This window comes from Cucurbita maxima, unplaced genomic scaffold, assembly GCF_002738345.1.
Source record: "Cucurbita maxima cultivar Rimu unplaced genomic scaffold, Cmax_1.0 Cma_Scf00004, whole genome shotgun sequence".
Lineage (NCBI taxonomy): Eukaryota > Viridiplantae > Streptophyta > Magnoliopsida > Cucurbitales > Cucurbitaceae > Cucurbita > Cucurbita maxima.
The window spans coordinates 6,799,912-6,818,779 of NW_019272020.1; positions in this window are offsets into that span (position 1 = coordinate 6,799,912).

Genomic DNA, 18,868 nt, shown 5'->3' on the forward strand with positions numbered 1-18,868 from the left:
ATATCCCCTTAATAAGAAATCTAAAGATGCAGGGTATCGATCCCCATACCTCTCGCATGCAAAGCAAACGCTCTACCATCTAAGTTATATCCCCACAATTCTTACGTCACAAAGTCCTATGCATCTCGTTATCAGTAATAGTGAAAATGAAAAACTATCCCAGCTCATTATATCCTAAATAAGAAAAAATTGAAAAGAAATAATATCTTTAATAATCGATTCAATTGAAGATGCAAGGTATTGATCCCCATACATTCCACATGGGAAATGAACGCTCTACCATTTGAACTACATCCCTACGATTCTTACATCAAAAAACCCTAAACGTCCCTTCATCAAAAATTGTGAAAATGAAAAAGTATATATGCATATTATGTCATAAATAAGGAAATATTGAATAGAAATAAAATATTAATAATAAATAGTTTCTTTTGGAGATGCGAGGTATCGATCCCCATACCTCTCGTATGCTAAGCCATAACTCTTGCATGTTAAGCAAAGCTACATCACCAAAATTCTTGCATCACAAAACCCTAAATTTTCCATCATCAATAATAGTGAAAATGAAGAAATATCACTACTCAACATGTCATGAATAAGGAAAAATTGAAAAGAAGTAATTTTCAATAATAGTGACATGAAAAACTAAAACTATCCTTGCTCATTATGTCGTAAATAAGAAAAAAATGAAAAGAAATAATATATTTAGTGATCGATTCATTTTGGAGATGCAACATCCCCAAAAATTACTGAGCGCTCTACTATCTGAGCTACATCCCCAAAATTCGTACTACAATCTCTTGAAAGGGCATTTTGAGAATCAAACTCGAGACCTCTCACTCTCAGAGCGAGAATCATACCACTAGACCAAATGCCCTGATTATACCACTTGAAACGTATGTATGAACCCTTAGGCCTAGGTATTAAGTTTTTATTTTTTCGTATTGCAGGAAACACGTGAAGTCCTCAGAGGTAGAATGTGTCTTGGAGAATAAAGCCTTGGGATGGGATGTTAAGAAAGTCTATGAGTATTAAGATTATGATGGTAAGTATAAAATGTTGAATATGAAGTTAGGTTGATTAGAATGTGTCTTGGAGAATAAAGCCCTGGGATGGGATGTTATTAAGAACATGATGGTAAGTAGAAAATGTTGAATATGAAGTTAGGTTGATTAGAATGTGTCTTGGAGAATAAAGCCTTGGGATGAGATGTTAAGAAAGACTATGAGTACTAAGAGCATGATGGTAAGTATAAAATGTCGAATATAAAGTCCTTCGATAAGAAAAGAATTAGACATCAAGAATTGAACTCAAAACCTCGTAAACCACAAGTGAGAATTATACCACTAAACTAAATGCCTTTTCTTGAACACCAAAGATTTTTAACTTCTACTTAAATATATTTTTCTCTCATGAAAAGTTGAATTGTTATAATATAAAAGGGTTATCAAACAACCCAACAAAAGAAACAAACTAATCAATTTGGGTTGGATTGATTCGGTTTAGTTCATCAATTTGTTTGATTTAATTTTTCTATTTTCTCTCGTATGACAAGAAAATAAAGTTGTATTTAATGCACCTTAGTATCATTTATGACAAACTCATATGAAACATAATTGCATTAATAGTACTCAAAGTTGGAGTCTATAAGCATTTCATGAACTTCCGTGCAATTCATGCTTCATTAAAGATGAGATAAACTTTGGGGAACTTTAAATTACTTCATGTGGAGCTTCAATTACTATATGCTAGTTACAATCTTTAGGATTAACTAATTGGACACAAATTCATGAATTTATGGATTTTTTTGTGAAATTATCAACTACAACTTATGTTTTCAAATTTTTAGGACATAATTTAGGTAGTTGTTTTTATGAGTCGTAAACTTGTTTCTTTGCATAATATGGATTTAGTTGAACTATTATTATCGATAAGATGGAGAAAGAAATTGTCTTTGAAATGACTAATAGACTTAGGTTCATCGTTGTTGTTTTTTAACTTGTGATTTTGCAGAAAGTTTAACTAATATGAACTGTCATGTCACAAGAACTTTAAAGTAAATCAAGAATATACCCTAAACATCATTCAAGATGGCAATAAAATGGAGTTAAATTGAACGCACTTTAGTTTCATGTTTGGCCTGTTTAAGATAAAGCATAATTGTATTAATGATCTTAAGAGAAATTCCTATTTTATTAAAGGAGACTAACTTTATTTAAGGTACTAGGAGTTCAAGAATCTGGATTTGAATCTGGTTAAGAAACCGTAAGATTTGAAAGTTTTGAATTCTAGACAAAATTTGTATCTAATTATTTCTTTTTATGACTAATTATAAATTAAGAGAAAAATATTTTTGTAAAGATAGATTAAACTCTAAAGCTTTGATGACAAAACCATGTTTAGACTAGCAGTTTAAAGTCAGGAGATGCGGTCACAGGTGTGATTATTTTCGATGGGTTCGTATGAGGAAGCCTTCAAAGATTGTGCACTCACAGATGGGGTTGTTATGCAACGTTAGTTTGTCTTTGTGTTTGAGTTTTTTTGTACTTTTTTTTTTGTAATTCTATCCCAAACACTTTTTTTTTGTTTGGATAAATTTGAACAACACCGTCTTATAATTTAATTTTATTTTATATTTAATGTGGTGTTGTTTTCTCAATCTTATTGTAATTTTACAGCATTATTTTACATTAATTTACATTTATTTTTATTTGTTTTAACTTTCAATTTTAGTTTCTATTTGAGTTTTGAACCCTTGAAATTTGGGTTGTGACAGATTGGTATCAGAGCAGCCGGATTTTAAATTATATAGATTTTTTCTTACGATAAAGAGTCGTATATCTCTATGACTCAGCTCGATGACACGTCTCTCCGTGACCATGTAATAAAGCCTTCTAAACGCAGCTCTTACAAACACCCATATCAATAGATTTTAGGCCTTTTAAAACTCCATTTGCACCCATCATCTTCATTTCTTTGATGCTCATATGTTCAAGTCTATTGACACTACTGTAGGGTGTATAAAGATAGTTGTTGTTGCTATTACTTGAATTGGAAGCACTCTTAGCAACAACAACCATGTTTATACACTCTACATTGGTGTATAGGGTTCCAGATTTTAGGTCATGCTACCACCATGACACCCTTCACAATATTCTCAAAACTCTTTCTAAACTCGACTGCATAACCTGTGCTATCCAACTAACCAATAGAGATTAGATTCTTCTTGAGATCAGGAATATATCTAACATCCTATAATGTCCACTCACTCATTTCCTATTAGAGTTTATATGTAGACATCTCTATTCCCTTCAATCTCCAACGTTTTGTTGTCGGCAATATACACCTTCCTAACATTTTCTTATTTGAAATTTTGAAACAATTCCTTACTTGGATTCGAATGAAACGATGCAACTGAATCTAAAATCCAAAATTCAATTGGGCTGTTCACGCTAAGGATTAAAGCATTCTCAGTATCTTCTGCTGAATATATGAAATTATCGTTATCTTCAAATTTGTAATTTTTCTTTTCATCAATTTTGTTTGATCTATCCGAAAGTGTTATTTTCTTCACAATTTCAACACTTTACGTTTTGTTTGTTAGGAGATTTTTCCCAGTTTCTTAATTTTGATCGCCCATGTTTGTTTGGGCTCTTTGATTTACTTCTTCCCCTTCGATCAACAATGAGAGCATTGCCTGATGAATCTCTAATTTCCCGTTTGAGCTTTCGCTGACATCTCAAATTTCACTAAATTTCAGTTTAATAGATCCTCGTGAACTGTTGATTGCAGCAACAACAGTATACCACGACTCGAGTAAAGATGACATCAAAATCAATGCTTTAATCTTATTTTTTAACATAATTTCCACCCAACTCAATTGACTTACAATCATGTTGAACTAATTTATATGATCTGCAACAAATCGACATTAGTAGATTGAACAACCTCTGCATCAAATACACCTTGTTCATAGCCGACGTATTTTCGTACATATTTGACACCTTTAATAGGCCCGATGTCGTCTTCTCTTTGATGATGTTGAACGTCATGTTTCTGGACAGCGTCAACCACATTAACTCTACAGCATGACAATTCTTGAGCTTCCACTCCTCCGTGGCCATGGTATCCGGCTTCACCCCCAAAAGGGGTTCCTGAATATCTTTCTCGTACAGATAATTTTTAATCTGCATCTTCTACAAATTGATATCAAATCCATCAAACTTTTCAATTCTTGAACTTTCCATCTTCACAAATCGTGGTGAATCTCTCCTTGCTCTGATACTAGTTATTAGGATCACACAACATCGCACACACATGATCTAAATGAACACAAAAAACATGATAGAGAAAATGTAAGAAGAAATATTCTAATGGTTTTGTATTAATGACTTCAGGGTTGCAAATAGAGGATATGGAGAATGAGAAATGTACATTTAGGAAGCACCGACTAATTAACTAATGGGTATATATATGATTTCAGTTTATTATATATAGCTTCACTATATGTAAACACCTACTATATAGTTAGCCTTCATATCCAACATTCTAGAGCCCAAATAGTCAGGGATTGACATTCTGCTAGAACACAAAGTCATTTACATGCCCCTAGAAAATGCCTAGTAGTAACGGAGTCTAACCCAATGATCATTCAGACAAACATCCATCAATCAAGAGGGGTGAAAATGATGAAGATAGTACAGTTGAGAAAGAATCTTAGCCATGATGAATCTACACTTGCTGTCATTGTTGTGTTTGAAAAGGGAAAGTGCAAGTGTGCGAACCTCAAGAACCACTACATGAACACCACGACCCAAAACAAGAAGGTCAAATATTGGGTTTAACTCCACCAAGAGAGATAAATCACAAGATTAGTTTTATGTCGCTTGCCACAAACAGATGTCATGCGACTCAGCCTGAGCTAGTTTAATTCTACAAATAGCAAAATGGAATGTTCACAATCGGGTTTATTTGACCTGCAAAAGCTCTTGTCAGTGATCACTCAAATGCTTGGCAAAGACACCAAGCCAACAGCTCTACTAAAGAAGGGAGACAAAAACAAACCACTAAAGCAACACATGTTCACCCAAAAATACCATCCATACGAATGAAGAGAAGGGTCGACCACAATAATTTCAAAGCAAATAGAGAATTATAATAAGTTAAGGTCAGATCAACATTGAGTTCAAAGCAACAAGAACCAAAGACTGGTGCAAAAATTCTATGGACTAGTCAAAGTTATACACAAGATTAGAAAGACATCATATAGGATCCAATTGCTCCTATGGATACAGACTAACCCTATTGTCCACGTCAGTAACTTGAAACGTTATTATTCCGACCAAGAAAATATCAAGTAGAAGCAGGTGGTATGACGTCATGCAAAGAAGAAAATGTTTCAAGTAAAGAAAGTAGGAAGGACACCAATAGAAAAGAGTTGAAGAGTTAACAAACCGAGAAGTGATTTTCAACAGCTTCTAGTAGGTTGGAAAAGACTCCTCAATACTAAGATCAGCTAGAAGTGCATCGCGAGACTTAAAGTCAGCCTCATCCTACAACGTTGAGTTTATGAAGAGCCGGTTGATAGAGATATTGACAAATTGTGGAAGGCAGATGTCGCGGTCATGATTGGCCAAGGCGTGTTGCCTGTGGCTGCATGTTAGATGACTCAACTATTCTTGTAAACGATTTGTGGTTCATGGTGGCATGCTCATTCCAAACCCTTTTACTTGCATTCATCTTAGATAGGCCTTTACTATTATTGTTGTGCCAATACGGGGTGTATGATTAGTCATCAAAATCATATCTACACCCATCAGAACTAAAATGTCCCAAAATGTATTATAGGAGAACGTGACCAGTTGCTGTTTGTTCACTTTTAGCTTATAACATTGCTCTATTTGAAATTGTTTTTAACGTATTTCCTCGCTCACGTTTTCTAAAATATTTCTTCTAAACGTGATTCAAGCATACACTATTATTGTTCCTTCAGTCTAAATTTTGCATGGTTGACTTGTTCATTGGATTAGAACAAATGTCACATAATCAGTGTCTCACTACTGCAAGAGTGCTATTGTGACACTTGTCTTCCGTTCAGTTGTGGGCTGCATCTTCTGACTAGTTACGTGAGTTTGGCTTGGAGCATACGTGTAGGTTGAAAAAGAAATGGTTGGATGCGGACTGCGAATAAGGGTTGGGCAATGGAAGGTTTTTTGTTTTACCACATATGGACTTTGAGCTAGTGAGTCTTAAATTTGGGTTCGTTTGAAAAATTTTGGTTCGTTTTTTAGTTCAAATGAACCCAAATTAAACCTACTAGTTCTTTCTTCCTTGCACGACTCACTCCTATTCTTAGTTCTGCCTCTTCTTGCTCTTTGAAACATCTTTAAAGGCTATTGTTCACCGATTATTTTGGAGCATCTTCCTTAAAAGGATTGTGACCACAGATGACCTATGTAGAAAATTGGTACCCCTTTCCTAAAACCTTTAGCGGACAACATACCCAAAACAGATGCACTACACCTCGTCTCACCCCCCGGAGCATATGGATCCACCCAATCGATGAACACTCAAACCAAACTCGCTCATACTTTTTGGCATAGGGACTCGAGAACCAATCCGAGTAATCTACAGTGGGGAGACTCCTTAAAGCAAAAAACGAGAATGGCTAGGTTGATAGCAAGGTTAAAGAAAAGGCGAGTATGAAAAGACGTATCGCATAACTGTCCCTGTGAGCAGCTTCATTCTTTCTTGATCTATGAACCGACTTTATGAAAAGAATCAGTCTTTCTGCTAAAAGTGTGACTGTTGGGTATGGATAAGCGAACCTCTTGGTTCGGGGGAAACGGGAGATGTTGGCTAAGAAAGCTAAGCAGGCAAGTACAGGACGGACAAAATGCATATACAAATTGATTGACATGATCCCTTTCCCTCTCTCTTTGGCTAGGTTGCTAGCTACGCGATAAGCGGGAAAGCATACCAGGCAAGGAAAGAAAGGCTGCTCGATCTTCTGTAAGGCTAACCCTCAACGGCGAGCACAACATGCAATGCTATAAGTTCAATAGAAGTCCAAGGTTTCGTCTACTACGGACCTGGAAGCTCTTGGAGGAGCTAACATGAAATGAGAAATACATTCGATTACGACAATTAATAGATAGCAAACTTTTTGGTAGAAACTGATTGATCCCTTGGCTCCGGCAAGAAAAGAAAAAGGTAGTCGTACTCCTACCTTTTCCGTTGGACGAGAGGAAAGTTTGAGCTGAAAGATTGAATCACACTTGGTAAGAAAGGCGGGCTTAGTAGGTTTCTCCAAACGTATAAACAAAAAGAGGATACCGATACGCACACATTCTTGCATGGAAAAACCTAGCTGAACCGAATCAAGGGTTCTAACCTAGTTCGACTGATCTTCTTTGGCTAGCCCCCGCCCCTTGCAATGAGGTCAACCCGTATGTGCTTTTTCTTTTTGTTTAGCGAGATAGCTTACCATCTCTTTCAACTCATATTTTTAAGTATGAAAAGCGGAATCCTCATCCTTAGTCCAGTCTGCATTGCCATACGAATCGACATCAGCCAAACCAAGGGCTCCTATTTTTTCTTTAACGAAAGCGGATTTAACAGTTTCGATCCCTAATAAAGTACCGTAGGCAAGCGAAGCTTTTGAAAATGAAAGCATGTATAACTCAGATCCACTTTCTCTTCGATTCGTGAACTTCAGATCTGATCTTCCTTTCATCTCCGGGTGACTGAGAGAGAATTTAGGCCTGGCGTGCATCCTATTCGGTCAACAATAAGGTACAAAGTGGATTGATTAAAGAGGCTTGAAGTACCATTATCGTTAGGTCAAAGATCTCTACTAGGTTTAGTGCACTTTGGTAGTTGCGAATGTTGCCGAAATCGAATGTCTTTCTCATTCGACATTCTCTCTTACCAAGCAGTCATACTTGCCAGGGTTGAGGAGACAGTCTATGAGCTAATTGGGTTTCGAGATTGCGTATACGCGAAAAGAGCTCGCTTTCGACTTTCTACCTTAACGTTTGTGCTCGGTTCTGGTTCAGGAAAGGGTGTGATCTCTTTCATTGGAGCACATTGATGCCGAAGACAAAAGAACTGATGACTGATAAGGTAAGAGATTTTAAAAGACAAAAGAATGACAATTCTAGGTGTGATAGAAAAGGAGAATTTTTTTTTTTTCAGTGCGCGTGGTTCGGTTCGAACCTATGGGTCTCTGAAACTTTTTCATCAGTTATTTGGGCGCATCTTCCACGTGCTCCTTGAAACTTCTTCATCGGTTATTTGGGCGCATCTTCTGGGATTGTGATAACAGATAACCTATGTGGCCACATTTAAAATCATATTATCTTGCATAATTCATTTTGATATAATATTGTTGGGGGCATTTTAAGAATTAAACTTGAGACCTTTCACACTCAAAACGATAATCATACCACTAAACCAAATGCCTTTTGTAGCAGATCAATAATTCTTAGTTGCTAGTCTATGTGCCTTAATACATGAAATTTATATAAGTAGTGCATTGCAACGAATTCCTTTGGGTTAGGCCTCATTGAAAATTATTTTAGTGCTTTTTTTCTTTTGGAGTGACATTTCGAGAATCAAACTCAAGACCTCTTGCACCCAAAGCAAGAATCATACAACTAGACCAAATGTCCTTATTATTATATCTTTTAGATCTAGACCGCTGTTAAATTATTTACATAGGGTTTGCAACAATTACTGTAGAGAGAAGAAAATAGTGTAAGTTTTAGTTTGATAGTTTCATTTGAGACACATATCGTGGAGTACACAAGTAAAGCAAATATCGAAAGTGGAAAAGATAAATTGATATTATTAAAAGAGAATATCAAAAGAGCATCATCATTATAGTTTTAAGGCATGGTTTCTGGTTGTTAAGTTATTTACTCTGAGGCTAATTCTTTTGAGAGTTCATTTACTCTAAGGCTCATTTTCTTTTGAGAATTGAACTCTGAACCTCTCGCACCTTAAACGAGAATCATACCACTAGACCAAATGCCTTTTCTAAAAAATTGCAACATTTTTAACTCATTATATTTTTTTCTCTCAAGTTTGAAATCTATTTTCTTGAGCAGTTGTTGGACTATAAAACAAAAAGTTGATAGTCTAGTATTTTACTTGTAAGCAAGGCATGTAATATTGAATTGTTCTAATATGCAAGTGTTCAAATAAACTACAACCCAACAAATGAATCAAACTAATCAGTTTGGGTTGGGTTGGATTTATTCGGCTCAGTTCATCAGTTTGTTTGATTTAATTCTTCTATTTTGCTTCCTATGACAAGAAAATAAAGTTGTATTGAATGTACCATAGTTTGACTTATGGAAAACTCATATGAAATATAATTTCATTAATAGTACTCAGAGTTGGAGTCGGTAAATATTTCATGAACTTAAGTGCAACTCATGTTTCATTAAAGACGAGATAAACTTTAGTTAAGTAACTGGAACTTTAAATTACTTCATGTGGAGCTTCAATTACTCTATGTTAGTTACTATCTTTAGGATTGACTAATTGGACACAAAGTTCTTGGATTTAGGGGATTGTTTTATGTAATTTTCAACTACAACTTATGTTTTCAAATGGATAGGTCACAATTTAGGTAGTGGTTGTATATTATGGATGAACACTAGAGTTTCTATCCGGTTCACCACAACTACTCTAGTTTTTGTTTGAAGGCTATAATTGTCATCTATGTTGTATGGCAATAAAATTTGTTTCGATGAAATTTTAGTTAAAGTTGCATATTTTACTTCTTGTGAGTAAAAAATTTGTTTCTTAGCAGAATATGAATTTAGTTGAAGAGTTATTAGGAATAATATGGAGAAAGAAATTTTCTTTAAAATAATAATCCAATCAAATTCATCTTTGTTGTTGTCTAATTGTGATTTTGCAAAAAAACTTAATTAATATGAAATATCAAGTTAAATCAAGAATATATCCTACACGTCATTCAAGATGACAATAAATTGAGTTAAATTGAACGCAGTTTTAATTTCATGTTTGGTAGGTTCAATATGAATCATAATTGTATTAATGATATTAAAGAGAATTTCATGTTTTATTAGAAGAGACCAACTTCATTTAACGTACTAGGAGTTTAAGCTACTTCCATTGTAATTTCAATCACCCCACAATGATTACAAATTTAAGGTTGGCTAATTGAACATCAATTATCAACTTTAGGTTATAATTTATGTAGTAGCCATTATAATATTAATGAGTATAAGAGTTACAATTCTTCCATGGACCATATGTCTTATAGTTAAATGAATATATATATATATATTATGTATGTCGAGGTCTGGATAAAGCACAAAGTAGTAAGAAACACCATTGTCAACTCTAGAGCCACCCACAACTCATGATGGAGACCGATGCAAAATATTTTAACATCCATTGACATCAAGATACAGGAAAGATGAACGTCATCAAATTGGAAGCTTTGTCTGTCTTAAGAGTCACAATGAGAACTCTAATCAAGTTGGAGCCTTGGACTTGACAAATTGTTTAGTGATAGTTGAAATGGATGACTTCGACGTCGTGTTAGGAATGAACGTCCTGCTGAAACACAAAGTAATTTACATGTCCCTAGCAAAATGTCTAGTAGTAACGAGTCTAACCCGACGATCATTCAGAAAAACATCCATCAACCAAGAGGGTTGAAAATGATGTCGATACTACAATTGAGAAAGAATCGTAGCCATGATGAATCTACGCTTGCTGCTATTGTTGTAATTGAAAAGGGGAGCTTGAGTGAGCCAACCTCAATAAAAACCTTGTTGCCACTACATGAACACCACGACGAAAAGAAAGGTCAGATAATGGATTTATCCCCACCAAGAGAGACAAAAACAAGGTCAGATACTAAAGAAGGGAGAAAAAAACAAACCACTGAAGCAACACATGTTCACATAGAAATATCAACTAGACGGATGAAGAGAAGGGTCAGTTGGAAGCGCAACCACAATAATTTCAAAAAAAAATAAAGAGTTCATATAAGTTAAGGTCAGATCAACTTTGAGTTCAAAGCAACAAGACCAAAGGCGGGTGTGAAAATACTATGGACTAGTTAAAGTTATCCATAAGATTATGAAGACATCATATAGAATCTAATTGCTCTTATGGATGCGGACTAACCTTGTTGTCCACGTTAGTAACTTGAAACGTTATTATTTTGACCAAGAAGACATCAAGCAGAAGCAGGTGGTATGACGTCATACAAATAAGAAAAAGTTTCAAGCGAAGAAAGTAGGAAAGACACGAATAGAGAAGACATGAAGACTCAACAAACCGAGAAGTGATTTTCAACATCACCTAGTAGGTTGGAAGAGACTTCTCAATATGAAATCAGCTGGAAGTGCATCGAGAGACCTAAAGTCAGCCTCATCCAATAAATTGTGTGGGGGGCAGATGTCGCAGTCATGATTGGCCAAGGCGTGTTTCCTGTGGTTGCATGTTGCATGTCTCAGCCATTCTTGTAAACGATTTGTTTTCAAGGTTGTTATTTGGGCAATGTTATTGTTTACCGGTTATTTGGGCGAAAAGCTTTGAGTAATCATGACCGTCACAATTGGCTAAGACATTTATTGTCCAAGAGACTCCTGATTATGAGGTCATGATTGGCTAAGACATTTAAAGAAGTTTTACCTAGGGCAACTTCTATCACAATCCTCTTCTTGCTCTCTGAAACTTCTTTAAATTTTATTGTTCACCGGTTATTTTGGCACATCTTCCTTAAAAGGATTGTGACGACAGATGACCTAGGTAAAACTTCTATTGGGAGATCAGTGCAATAGAGAATCTGTGTCCCTTTCCTGAAACCTTCAGCGTACAACATAACAAAGAGTTCCTAGAAAAAATCTCATAGAACAATTTGTGTAATGCCTTTGAAGTTAGGCTCGAGGCTCTATCTTATCTCCCAAGAATATTGTTTATTCTCTATTCACATAGAAATTCTGCAATAGAAAGTGGTACCCTCATCTTCTTTTACAAAACGTTCTCAAGTCCTCATGGAATGATTTCAAAGTGGTACCTTCATCTTCTTTTATAAGACTACCTCGGCCTTCATTGAATGATTATGCTATGTTGATTCTTATAGAAGGGAGTATGAGTAAGAGTAGATGACTGTTAATGGTCCTAGTCCCGAAAAAGTAAGTCTTGATGTCAAGAAAGGAGAAGAATCCTCATAGTTTCTAAGATTTAAAGAGAATCATACATACACAAATTTTCTTTGTTTGTTTATTCTTGTTGTTTGCTCTCTTCAATTAACATGTTATAAAGATACTTGTAAATTATAATTAAATATAGCTTTTTTTTCTTCCCAAATATTCATTTGAATTACTTCTTGGTTCAAAGTTTAAAAAACCTATTTCAAATCTTATTATATTGCATGCTTCAATTTGATATAATTGTTGGGGGCATTTTGAGAATCAAACTCGAGACCTCTCGCACCCGAAGCGAGAATCATACACTAGACCAAATGCCTTGTAGTGGATCTATCAATATTAGTTGTTGGTCCAAATCTTTTATGCGCCTCAATATTTGAAATTTATCCACATGTTTTTGTGCTTTAGAACCTATTATTATTGTCATGTTAACTTCACATTGTTGATAAGCACATTACCCTATGTTTTATAATCTTATGTATTTGCTGAAACTACCACACCTAAATGAAGTTCTCAAATAATCAAATAAATTATAAAAGATAGAGGAATAACAATAAATGAAAAGAGCCTGTAATAAAAGGCAAACATGATACCTATGGTGAGTTGTATTAGAAGACAAATATCCTATAATAAAAGATCAAATATGATATACATGGTAAGTTATAATTGTTGGGTTTTATGTCCTAAAACTCAGTTGGTAAACAAAAACATATTTTATTTTCAATAAAGTTATTATTGTTGTTTATTCAGTAAAGATTGTTATTGAATAAAGTGTACTTTACGATCATTAATCTAAATCCAATAAACTAAGAACACTCTGGAAATAGTATGATTACTTGAACTATATGTAGAGACATATGAGTTGATCAAGTTCAAGTATATAGTCAATATGATCTATAGTATAAGGATAAGGCTGAGTACCATATTCTAGGGACACTATGAATGCGGCCCACTTTTGTATATGATATAAACTATTTGATCACTAAATTTTACATGTGTTGACATGTGAGTGGGGGCGTCCTATGCAATGAGTATTGCACAAGATCAGACCATGAAGAAAATCACTCTCACTTTATAATGTCGTTTACTGTTGAGACTGATTTTCTTTTCATTCGATGACCTATGTAACTTGATCTTAATCCTAAGATAACCATGAACTCTTGTTTATTCGGAATTATCCTTAGATTTTCATGGGTGAGAATGGCTCAAGTTCGCCGACTCAATAGGTCTCCCATTTTAGGGGTAAGACTGGGTAAATGGCTGGGGACGTGGGGTGCAAGATGGAATTCACTCGTACCCACTTTTAGGGATAGAAGAGAGGTAGTTCCCTTAAGTATTGACTCTAGGTCTTGAACAAGGAGCCCCACCATCTCATTGACCTGAGAGGGATCTGGTTTACTGGTTGGACCACAAACCAATTGTTCATTAGAGAATCAGTGAGACATAAGAAACAAGAAGTAACTTAAGGGGTAAAACGGTAAATTGACCTAGCTCTAGTTACGAAAAACCTGTGAAGGATTGACTTACTAATCATGGTTATATCAAATGGACAGAAGTATATCTATAGTGAGGGGAGTGCAACTACTAGGCTATAGTGAAATGTCTTAGTAGTTAACGAATGTTGGTTAACAAGGTTAATGAGTTTAATCGGTTAATCTTGGATCGTTGGAGCCCATGATCTATAGGTCCATTAAGTCCCTCTGGTAGCTCATATCGGACTAAACCATAGAATAGTGACGAGTGAGTTCGAAGTGTTCGAATTCAAATTAGGGAGAATGCGCTACATATATATTATATATTTAACCGCATTTTGGTTTTATTTACGAATTAAACAAAAAGAGAGAATCTGAAATATTTAAATAAGATTTAATATCTTAATCAAATATGTGTCGAAATTAATTGGGATTGGCATTTGAATTAATATTAAATATTAATTAAATATTTTAAATAATCATTTAATATTACTTTAATTTGAAATTAATAATTCAAATTGATTGTTGAATCAAAATGAAGAAAGTCAAAATGTTGACTTCATTTAATGAAAAAATTCATGTTAGTGGAATTTTGAGGTGTCAAAATTTGGTTTAACCAAACTTGCATGCTTGCCAAATAAACACCACAAATTTGAGTGAAATTTTGAGTGTCAAAATTTGGTTAACTCAAGCATGCATGCTTGCCACATAATCCTAAACATTTGAGTGAAATTTTGAATGTCAAAATTTGGTGATCTCAAATTTGCAAGAACATGCAAACATGACTCTATAAATAGAGTGATCATAATGCATGAAAGGTCTTCTTCTTGGTGAAAAACCTTGAGAAAAACCTCTCACAAACACTCTCTTCATCTATACAAAATCCCTGCCAAATTTAGTCACTCACCGGATTCCACAATCCCGTTCTAAGGCCAGAGGATAGTGGAGAAGACACTAATGGTGGTTCAAAACCGGTTCATGAGGAAATAGGAATTTGAACTACAAAAGGTTAGTATTCGAACTCATTAAGTTCTAATACTCATGAACATGCTAGTTATTTACTATAATTGATGTTCTAAAAGTGCCTAAGATCCAAATTGCTTCCGCATGTGTTATATTAACACCATCATTATAATCTCATGTATTTGCTGAAATCACCAGACCTAAATGAAGTTCTCAAATAATCAAATAAATTATAAAGGATAGGGGAATAACAATAAATGAAAAGAGCCGGTAATAAAAGACAAACATGATACCTATGGTGATCTTTGATAGAAGACAAATATCCTATAATAAAAGATCAAATATGATATATATGGTAAGTTATAATTTAGGACTAAATATCCTTAACATTAAAGAAAGACTTCTGACTTCACGAACCATTACTATGTAAACATAAGGAAGAGTATTTGAAGCATCACGTTGTTGTTGCATGGCTAAGCTATTGCAAACATAAGAAAAAAATTCCTCTCAATTTTCATAAAATTTACATTAATCTTTGAAGATTCAATATAGCTGGTTTTCATAACACTACATTGTCCTCGAGCACTAAGATTCTTTCCAATTTACTGCTTTCATGACTCAAGTTTTCATATTTCTTTTCTAATTTCTTTGTGTTGACTTTGTTGCCCAACAATTGGTGTATTCCCCTCATTGATTTTATTATGATAATATTTGATATGAACCAAGAGACATCAATCATACAATATGCTTCAATGAAGATAGGAAGAAAATATTGTTGAAATTATCAAAAGATATTTCAATTCATGGCACATTGAAGAAGAATGAAGTTTCATGTTATAAATTTTGGGTGGATTACATTTTAGGGTAATTTAGAGTTATTGTATTTCATTGATGTATTTTAAGACTTTTTATTTACTTTAGGCTACAATTACATAATGGTTAATTATAGCCATTAAGTATGAATGTTACAACTCTTGGAATGCCTTTAATAGTTTAATTTTGAGACTATATAAAGCCATGTATGTTGTATTTGTAGGGAGACTTGGAAAATATAGTAGAAGGAGCATTTGTGCTTTTATTTAGCCAATGGCTAAGTTTCTTTGCAATTCTATGTAGTTTAGGTTGCATAAGTTTCTTTGCAATTCTATGTAGTTTAGGTTGCATGTAGAATCATTCAAGCTCGACATGATCAATCTTGCTTGTGGAGTGATTCGAATATCAAACAAGTGTTTTTGCGTTGAGATATTTGATCAACAAGAATCATTCAAGCTAGACATGATCGATCTTGCTTGTTGAGTGATTCGAATCTCAAACAATGTTCTTGCCTTGAGATATTCGATCAACAAGGTAATCCGAATCTTACTCCCCGTATAGTGATTCCCAATATTTGTATAATTATGAACTCAAATATTTAGAAGCATTATCTTTTTAATATATTATACTACTTTTTCTATTTTGTAATGTGTCTCGAGTAGCAGACCTGTCACTTCATACAAATGACAATCATGGAAATTCTAAATATAAAAACATCCTAGATTACTTTCTTTAAGGCATCCCATATATACTTTCCCATTACTTGGTATACTAGGGCAATAAAGTCTAAGGAGCATAATTCTACCACTAAAAAAACTTTTGTTTTCTTTGGAGATCATTTATTTGCAGTTATCATGTTAAGTTTTTTTACTATTGTTTTTACAACACACAAAACCATTTGATAGAGCTTGTGGGCATTCTGATTATGGAATTGAGGACCTCTTACATAGGAATTGAGAATCATACTATTTGACCAAATGTCTTTCTTACTAATATATCGTTTTTCGTTGCTAGTCCATGTGCTTTATGCACCTTAAGGTTTGAAATTTATCATTGTGGTTTTAGAATTTGTTCTCAAATCATTTGGATGTATTTCAATTAATATTGTTAAGAAATATTAGCATCTCAATGAGAAAACAATAAATAGAAAAAGAAAGAATCGAAATTGATCGATATAATTTTTCAAACAAACGAAAAGAAAATGAAAGACAACATAAATCATGTATCAACTAAGTCAAGCCCACTCAAAAATTTGATTAAGAATAAGAAAGAGGAATCTCTAATCAAAATACTAAACCTAGGGTAATAATTTTGAACTCATTGAAAAAATTTATAATGAAGATTTTAATTATCTCACAATAAATTAAGAATTCAATCCATTGAACAATAAAAAAAATAATTTTTTTTTGATGGGATGAGAACTAAGGAATAAATACTAAGTTGTTCTAGCTTAAACTGATAAATCTCATAAAAATTAGTGTATCTTGTATTTAAAGATGAGAAATGAATTTGGAGATTCTGATAGTTCCAAGGAGTTTCAAGTTAATAATGAATTATTAAAAAATAAATATTTATTATTGAACATGTTCGTCTGTTGTACAAAATGATGGACAATTTATTATATATCAAACCATATGTATTTTATTAGTTCATAAAAATAAGTACTAAATTAATCAAAGATATCAAGAAAAAGACTATCCTTACAAAAAGAGTTTTAGTAAATCCATTGCAATAAATAAAAAAATTAATGAAAAGAGAACCAAAAATCATTATGATTTGCTTCGGGAAAATTTCCTATCACCCAGAAGTCGTGAGAGTTCAGAATTCTAATTTGTTTCAATTCTAGAAATAGAAATGATATCCATAGAAATACATAATTTTACAATGCAAATAAGAAAAACTTGTGAAAGTTCTTTCTCTGGCCTAATTATCAATTGGAAGATTTAGCTCGTATCAACTGTTATTGGTTTGATAACAATAAACCAGTCATTTTAGTAAGGTAAGGATCCATGTGTCCATGAAAATTAGTTAATGCTATACTTTTCTTATATTGACCCTAATATCTCTCAATCAAATGCATTAGTTGAAAATGTATTTAATATTTTTCTTTTATCCTTTTCTTTTTTGGAATAGACCATTCCATTTGAAAATTGATATTTTGTTGGGTAATTTTAAACTCATTATTTTTGTTTGTTCATTCCACCTAATTTGTAAAAAAAGAAAAAATCATACCACTAAACCAAATGCCCTTATAGTGGATCTATCATTTTTAGTTGCCTGTGTGTATATGTTTTCCGCACCTCAATATATGAAATTTATCCACATATTTTTGTGCTTTAGAACCTATTATTATTGTCATGTTAACTTCACATGATCTATCACACAATTGAAGCAGCATTACCACTAGAGTCCATGCATTCTTTTAGGATAGATATGTTAAAAATTAGGCATTTGATAATTATTTTATTTTTTTTCAAAATTATGTATTTTATCTTTTTGTTAAAAAAAAAAAATTTGAATTTTAAGCAAAATTTCACTCCAAACTAAGTTTTTGAAAAATATTTTTATTTTTATTTTTTTTATTTTAGTTTTCCAAACATAGATGGATATGAAGTGGCCAGTTTTCAAAACTACTTCTTGGCTACAATTGAACAATATTTTTATTGTAAAATGGGATTAACTTTTTTTAAGTTTATGTAGTTTCTTTTTATTAATATGTTTACTTCTGAAGCTCCAAATGGTTCTTCCTCAATCTAATAAGCGTGTAACACATGAAATAATAGTTGAACCGAGTCTATCCAATTTTGTAGATGAAGAATGAATGCTTGTTGAATCTTCTTAGCCTTGGATCGTGTAATAGGTATAGTTGGAACATTTGGAACACCGTGGTCCTTATCATCTTCCTCCTCTTCAAAAGGATTCGTCCTCGAATCAGAAAATCATCACCTACATCAATAGGACTCGAGTCAGCAACATTGAAAGTAGGATGTGCTGAAATTCTCATGGAAGATCATTTTATATGCATTGTTATTAATTCTTTAAAGGACTTGATAAGGGTCATCCCCTCTTGGATGTAACTTTGTCTTCCTTTGAGATGAGAATCACTCCTTCCGAAAATGTATCCAAACCCAGTTACTAGGTTGAAAAATGATTTCATTCCGTCCTTTGTTAATTCTTGAAGCAATATTGAAATTTTGTTTCTCAATTGTCTCATTCCCCTCTTTGTGCAATGTTTTGATCTCATTTCCTTTACTTGTGGCTGCTTTACTCACAAAAATATTAGATGATAGAAAGCAAATCAAGACACGTAAGTGGATTAAATCCATAAACAACTTCAAAAAGAGAACAATGAGTGGCATACATTCGTCCCAAGACTTAATATTCTTACAAATAATAGCCCTAAGCAATGCTTCGAAT